The following is a 7,601-nucleotide window of genomic DNA, read 5'->3' on the forward strand; positions in this document are numbered from 1 at the left end:
TCACGGCACACACCAAACAGATTCGTCTTTTTTTTTGACGACGGCGATTATCGGGCTGGTGTGTCCTGGCCTTAAAGTGAAAACAAACTCAGAGTAGATTTAACCACCATCAGAATCACAGCGTATGTTGCCGCAGTAACTGACTCGTTTTTTTTTTTAAGTTTATTGAGCAGGGACAAATGCATTGTACATTGTTTCATATGAAATATAAAATAGATGCCATGCATACAGGTTTCTAGCCGAGGCTAATTTGCAACCCCTGTCCCTGATTAGGCCTACTTAGAACATGAGAAGAGAGAGGAACTGAAAACCTACTTCACACTTAGACATTGCATAATGATGAAGTGTGTACTGTAGTGGTAGATGATAGGGTTCTTACCTGAAAGCCTGCAGAGATGATGAATGTCTGACTGTTACCAGTGAAAGCTTTTATAATGTCCAGGTATACCAAGAACACTTTGAACAATTCCAATTATCAAAAAGTGCAAACACCAGAGCCCACCTTTATCACTGGGAATGGAAAGTTCAGAGTCCTTGCAACATGTGGGAAAAATGCATATGGTCCAGGTGTGTTGGTGGTGGGTGTGTGCATCTGAGAACACGTATACCTATACAATAAAGGCTATGAACCTGCTGTGTTCACTTACAGTGCTGCTTGAAAGTATGTGAACCCATTGAGCCTTTTGGAATTTTATTTAATTAAACCATTATTAATTAATTTTTATCAATACCAGTATTTTGTATATGAAATAACAGATGTTTGTTTATCAATTCAACATTTTTCTTTTTCAGAAATCAATTGTTAAAACAGATAAAACAAATGATTTGCCAACTTTTGTGTGCAAAAGTTTGTGAACCCTGAGCTGCATTGCTTAAATCGAGCAGGTAAACACAATCAGGTGGGCCAAATTGAGTGATGAAATGGACCAATGGAATAAGAGATATTTAGAGAAGAAATTGGGTGGCATTAGATACAACAGAGATACAACCAGGTCAGTTTAGGCTCACCAAAGTGAACCCATACAGGTCAGACATGCCAAGAGGAAATAAAATCTCAGAGGATCTCAGGAATAGAGTTGTAATGTTGCACATTTGTCTGGGGACAGCTATAAATTCATTTAAAAAAGTTTGAGCTCCATTGGTCCACCGTGAAGCAAATCATCTACAAATGGAGAGCTTTAAGAGTGACTAGAAGTGGACTTCCGTCAAAAATATCCACAAGCGCCACAAGAAAAGTGATGTTTCAGTTAAAAGTTGGGACAGGGGCATTTAAAGAATGAAAAAGCTGTAAAATGTTAAGAAAAAAACCTGTTTGCAACATTACTCATATAAACATGTCAACTGGTTACAGGTGATATTATCATGGATGGATATAAAGGGGCATCCCGTAAAGATTCAGTCTTCACAAGCAATAATGGGGTGAGGCTGAGTCTACATTTCAAATAGATTTTGTAAATCATGGACGTTGTGTCCTCCGGGCTCCAGAGGAAAAGGACCATCCAGATTGTTACTGTGGTGGATTTTGAATGGTTAATACCAGAGTTTGCTGAGTGTGTATGTCTTAAAGGTTGGGGTCACTGGGGGAGAACGAGCGCCCATAGAAGGACTTGTGTTTGAGACCATCTATTTGTAGATAATAATACATCTGATAACCCCCATACACGAGATATAAGACACTGTTCTGTAACTATCAATGCGGCTCTCACTGCTGCTTCAATGCTACTACCAAGTCCTCTGTATTGTCTGATGGATGCTCCTGAAATAAACCTTTCTGAAACACAATGATGATGTCCAGCCTCGCCCTTGTCTTTGTCAAGCCATGGGGAACATTCGGCTACTACATTACCAATACAAAGTTGAAAAGCCAGCGTTTGTGATAGTATGGGGGTGGGTTAGTGCCCATGGCATGGGTAACTTGCACATCTATGAAGGCACTATTAATGCTGAAAAGTACATAGTGGTTTTGGAGCAACAAGCTGCCATCCAGACAATGTCTAGACTGCCCTGTCTGCAGTCCATATCTGTCTCCCATTGAAAGAATGTGGTGCATTATGAAGCACAAAATATCACAATGGAGACCCCGGAATGTTGAGCCTCTGAAGTTGTATTTCAAGCAAGAATGGAAAAGAATTTCGCTTTCAAAATGTCAACAATTAATGTCCTCAGTTCCCAAACGCTTACTCAGTGTTGTTAAAAAAAAGGGTGATGATGAAACACATCCTGACCCAACTTTTTGAAACGTGTTGCAGGCACAACATTTAAAATGTGTGTTTCAAACTGATAAATAAAGTTTATCAGTTTGAAAACCACCCAAATTTGATGCCTTCACATTGAATGTCAACTCCGTCATTGGCCTGTCACCACCGTCAGACAGGAAATCTGTAATATATTCTAAAACTACAACACTTATCAGAGCCTGTCTGACTCTACAACCCGATCTCACACCGAGGCGTGAGATCCACACGCATGGACCGGCGTGTCTATTACACGCCTTGCCTGACCAGGGTGTGTGAGTTACACGCGCACCTCCCGTAGTCAAGATGGCCGCCGCGGTCGCGCACCTCCCGTAGTCAAGATGGCCGCCGCGGTGTTCCGTCAATGTTCTATCTATATTCTAACCTCTCCCTGTCCCCTTGCCCTAACCCTAACCACCCAGGGGGCTGCAGCTAGATAGTATTGAAATGCTGGGAGAACATGTCGTGCTATTCCTGGGAGAACATGTCGGCCCCTGTTGGTGCTATTCCTCCGTTCATTTAGACTATTCCTCCGTTCATTTAGACGGGCGGGAGGTGCGCGTGTAACTCACACGCCCTGGTCAGGCAAGGCGTGTAATAGAGCCACCGGTCCATGCGTGTGGATCTCACGCCTCGGCGTGATACCGGGTTGGACTCTAATGTACTCTGCAGAGGTAGAATGTGACCTTCATAGGTCCTTCATAGTGACAGCTGCCCCTTATTTTGGCAGATTTTCTTACATTTTAATGGATTGTCTGACGGTGGTGACAAAAAGTGTCCCACCACTTATAAAACTTATAAAACATGAATGTGTTGTAGAAAAACAGTTTTTATACATGTGAGAGGCATTTTTAATAGGTGTTAATGCATATGAAAGATTGACACCTTCTCTGTGGACAACCTGTTTTGGACGTAGTGAGAAGATAATAAGTGTCATATATTTGACATAATAATGATAAAATTACATTTAAGTGGATAATTGTGCTCTAGACATTATATTCTTAATCCCTATAACATCTACAATTTTAAATATTTTTAGTTTTAAACATAACAGCAGGTATGCAAGACAGTCTTTTGTCCCCCTTCTCAAGAATCACTGATAACTGTATAGTATTGACTAAATTAGTATATAGCAGTTACTGAATAACTATGTAGTAATTAATGTTAGTGTAAAAGTGTTACCTATTGTTTCAATAAGTAAACCATTTTATACACTTCTTTCAGTTAGCTTTTTTAACCTCTCTGATATGTAATTCTAAAGAGCTGACAGAGTCTGAGTATAAAACATATGTCGCTGAGATAGAACCTCCTGTTCTCTACTCTTATCAGTGTGGGACACACTGGTGCTTTCAACACACGGTTATATAAAACCACCCACAGCAGGAAACTTACAAGACAAGGCAAGGCAAGGCTTGTTAGCTTATATGGCGTATTAACTGGAAACGGGGAAACAGCAAAAACTATACCTAATATTCAACACATTTACAAACATGAATTTTGTCTTTTAACAAATCTAAACATTGGAATTATTATTGGAAATTGATTTGCAAACTCAAACTCTTATTGTAAAAGAGCCTTTATTTGAGATTTGTAGATTTTATTTGTCATGGACATGACAATATCTTTGGATGAACCAGATGCATTGTTTTGAATGTTTTAACATAAATGCTAGTTTTCAACACCTGTCCCCAGCAGGCTTTTTAGGAAAAAAACAACAAAAAGAAAACAATCAAAGACAGAAACAAGATTACACATTATAAAGGGAAAAACTGATAATAAAAAAATAAAAATGCAATATACAGGGGTTGAAGAGCAGCAATATGATGTCACCAAGGGGAGATTTTTGAACAAACTTCTCCAAATAAGATACAGTATGTGGGTTTCTGCCTCATGTATGCCCAAACACGTAAAGCCTCAAAGGGTGTGTCATTGAATTGACAGAGAATTTGCTTTATCTGGATATATATCATTATTAGGATATGAGATTGTGGTCATATCACCCAGCCCTACTACAGAGTAGACGCAGGATGTGTGGCCAGGGCTCAACTCTCTTCTCCTTTACATGGCTATTTTGGCAACAGCCTGCATAAGAATGACTTTGTACGTTTAGTTAGTCAAGACACAATGTCTGCTAGCTGAGCTTGCAAAGGAACATGATAAAGAACAACAAGGACCAGTTCCTTTGGTTAGATTTTGTGCAATGTATCGTAGGTCAAATTCAGCAATGTGTTTTAGCCTGAAATCCTGTATTCTGATTGTTGCATTCTGCATTCTGTTTGACACAGCGAAGAGAAGAGATTAGAGCATTAGAATAGATAGGCTAGACCATGGACAGACAAGAGCAAGCTCATGACCATACATGAGGAGCTTTCCAACCTGGAGGACTAGTGATGACTATGGTGACATTGATCAGCAACAACAGAATACTTCCTTCATTAAATCATATTAGAAGGTCTTAATTCAGATAGGGGGGAGTGGGGTGTGTTGTGCCAGCGGGGAAGTAGTGCCACCCCTTGTTTTCTAGAAACCCTAAGAAGAAATTTGAAATGAGACCACATATTTTTGAAGAGCATGGAATGAGATGTAAGCACATTGAAGCTCAAAGGCTTTTTTTACCTTTCAAAGTTAAATTTCTATGATCAAGGTTTTTTGATTATTGTGTCTAAACAATTACAGACTAAATTATAGTTTGAAAACATTTGACACATGTTTTAGTGCTTCAGTATGCTACACTATGAGTCTATACAGTTAGCACGATGTTAGCCCTAAACTGCTGCATGATGCTAGTTTTTCATAAATGCTGGGGTTGCGGTGATTTGTGCCGAAGGGCCTGGGGTGAGTTCTAAGTAAGTAAGTAAGTAAGTAAGTAAAATGTATTCATAAAAGCACATTTATAACAGTTCGCACAGACCAAAGTGCTGTACATAGTGCATTCAGTAGGTAAAAATGAAGGTAAAATAACTATAATAAAATAAAAGACATAAAACCCAGACATTATTTCTATATTCATATTAGGCTATTTATCGAGGCTCGTCTGTGACTTTGGGATCACACAAGTGAACAGTAACGATCGCGTGCAGCCGCAGAATCACATTTCAACCTGATAGAAATCTGTTCAGTGGCACAGACGTTAAAAACTTCTGTTAATAAAAAAAGAATGGTATACAGTAGGGGAGAACGGGGTAATCCGAGCCACTTTTTACATTTGCTCCCCTCCTAGCGAGCAAAAATTATTCATCACTGAAATTGACACATTTCCCATTAATTCAGGATGTTTCCTAGAAATGGGCATTAGCAGAATTTTTTCAAGACAAAGGGCAGTGAAAATATGATTGTTTTAAAAAAAGTTGTCATGTGGCTCACTTTACCCCAGCTGTGGGGTAAACTGATCCACTTACTTTTTAGTAGTAAATGTTTATTTTCGGTCCATGACCACAAGACACAACACAAAGAAGAAAAACAACTTTCCTTAAAAGCATCAATGGCCGAAAAAGGGTATAGGACGAAGCCGAGGCTTATTATGCCTACCTTCTTTACATACTGCTATAAAATATACAATGTATCACAAAAATAAAATATAACATAACATAACACAATACAATACAACGTAATACAATCAATACAATATAATACAATTCAACACAATATACTATAATATAATATAACATAATACAATACAATGCAATATAATATACTATACTATACTATAATATAATATAATATAATATAATATAATATAATATAATATAATATAATATAATATAATATAATATAATATAATATAATATACTATAATATAATATAATACAATATAATATACTATAATATAATACAATATTATATAATATACTATAATATAATACAATATAATATTTGAAATATAGCCTAAAAATATAAAACAATGCAACTTATAGTTTAGTTGTAGTTAAGTTATTATAATGAACTGCACAGTTATAGTTTGATTATACTTATACATTACTATATACTTTCCATACATTCTATTCCATATTACATAGTGCACAGTGTTACCATATAAATATATATATCAACATTTTACTGGGGACTCCCTCCATATGCAAGTGCAATACATTTCCTTGAATTGATTTCCACAGTTAGTTTGATTTTAGTTAGTTAGTATTATTACGTTTAGAGTTATTGATGAAAAGAAGAAGAAGAAAAGAAAAACAACAACAAATAAACAAACAAAAGGAAGCAACAAAAAATTTAGATTAAAAATAAAATAAAAGGGATGAATTAAAATTTAAAATATAAGTATATATACACATTTCCTCCATACATAAAAAAGCATGTACACAGCTGTCAGATTCACAGCAGCAATATTAGTATTGCTCCTAGTATTGATTTCATAATAATGTTTTATATTTTTCTATTATCTTGGCTTTGAACATTTTTTTGAATTTTTTAGTAGAGCTGCACGTTTTTAGTTCGTAGTCTAATTGGTTCCATAGGTTTGGATTCCATATGATATTGTTTACATCCAATCCTTCCTTATCTCTCTGCTCTACAATCTCTGTAGCTAGGTTAGATCCAACTTTTACAAAGAAATTATTGAATTAATTTGCAATTTCCTTTGATTTATCCATGATTATATTCTCTTTAGTAAAGTACGTTGGATAGTCATTTTTGCCAGCGCCTTTTTTGATTATGCTATTTAAAATGTTCCATGTCCCTTGGATGTTACTCCTTTGCTGTTCCAGTAGCCTGTGGTAATATTCCTTCTTATTGAATCTAATAATTCTTATTAATTTATTTTTGTATGTCTTATATCTATTTTCTGCATCTTTTGTTCTTTGTTTTAAGAATAGCCTGTAAAGAAAATTTTTCTTTTTACAAGCGTTTTCTATACCTTTAGTAATCCATGGCTTATCATGTCTATATTTTTTCCTGGTAGCAGTCTTTCTGGCAAGTTGTGCCACGAGACCACTTTTTTCTGAAAGCTATATTTCCTAAACAGTTTATTTCATATCCAAAGTTATTGTTGCTAGGGTTGCACCACATCCTGAAATATACATACATATTTTAGTTGGAGACATTACTGTCAAGGCCTCACTTTAAAGTCACTTTTAGTAAAAGGTGGCACAACTCACTAGCCTGGTGCTACCAGACCATCGTACTTCATTTCATTTGTACAGAAGGTCTGGAAGTGCTGTAATTGGTTCACTCACTTGGAGGCGGGTCTGTCGAAGTTTAAAACTATTGGATCTGCCCAATCGCATCACGTTTGGTCGTCACGTGTGTCATGAGCCGGCTTCTGACGGTGCGTTCCAGTTGCACGGGGAACTCGGAAATTTCCGACAATTTCCGGAAGTAGGCGGGCGGGCGGAGCCAGGCTAACAACTCACCCCA

The sequence above is a fragment of the Ammodytes marinus genome (assembly GCF_949987685.1).
Source record: "Ammodytes marinus genome assembly, chromosome: 1".
Taxonomy (NCBI): Eukaryota; Metazoa; Chordata; class Actinopteri; order Uranoscopiformes; family Ammodytidae; genus Ammodytes; species Ammodytes marinus.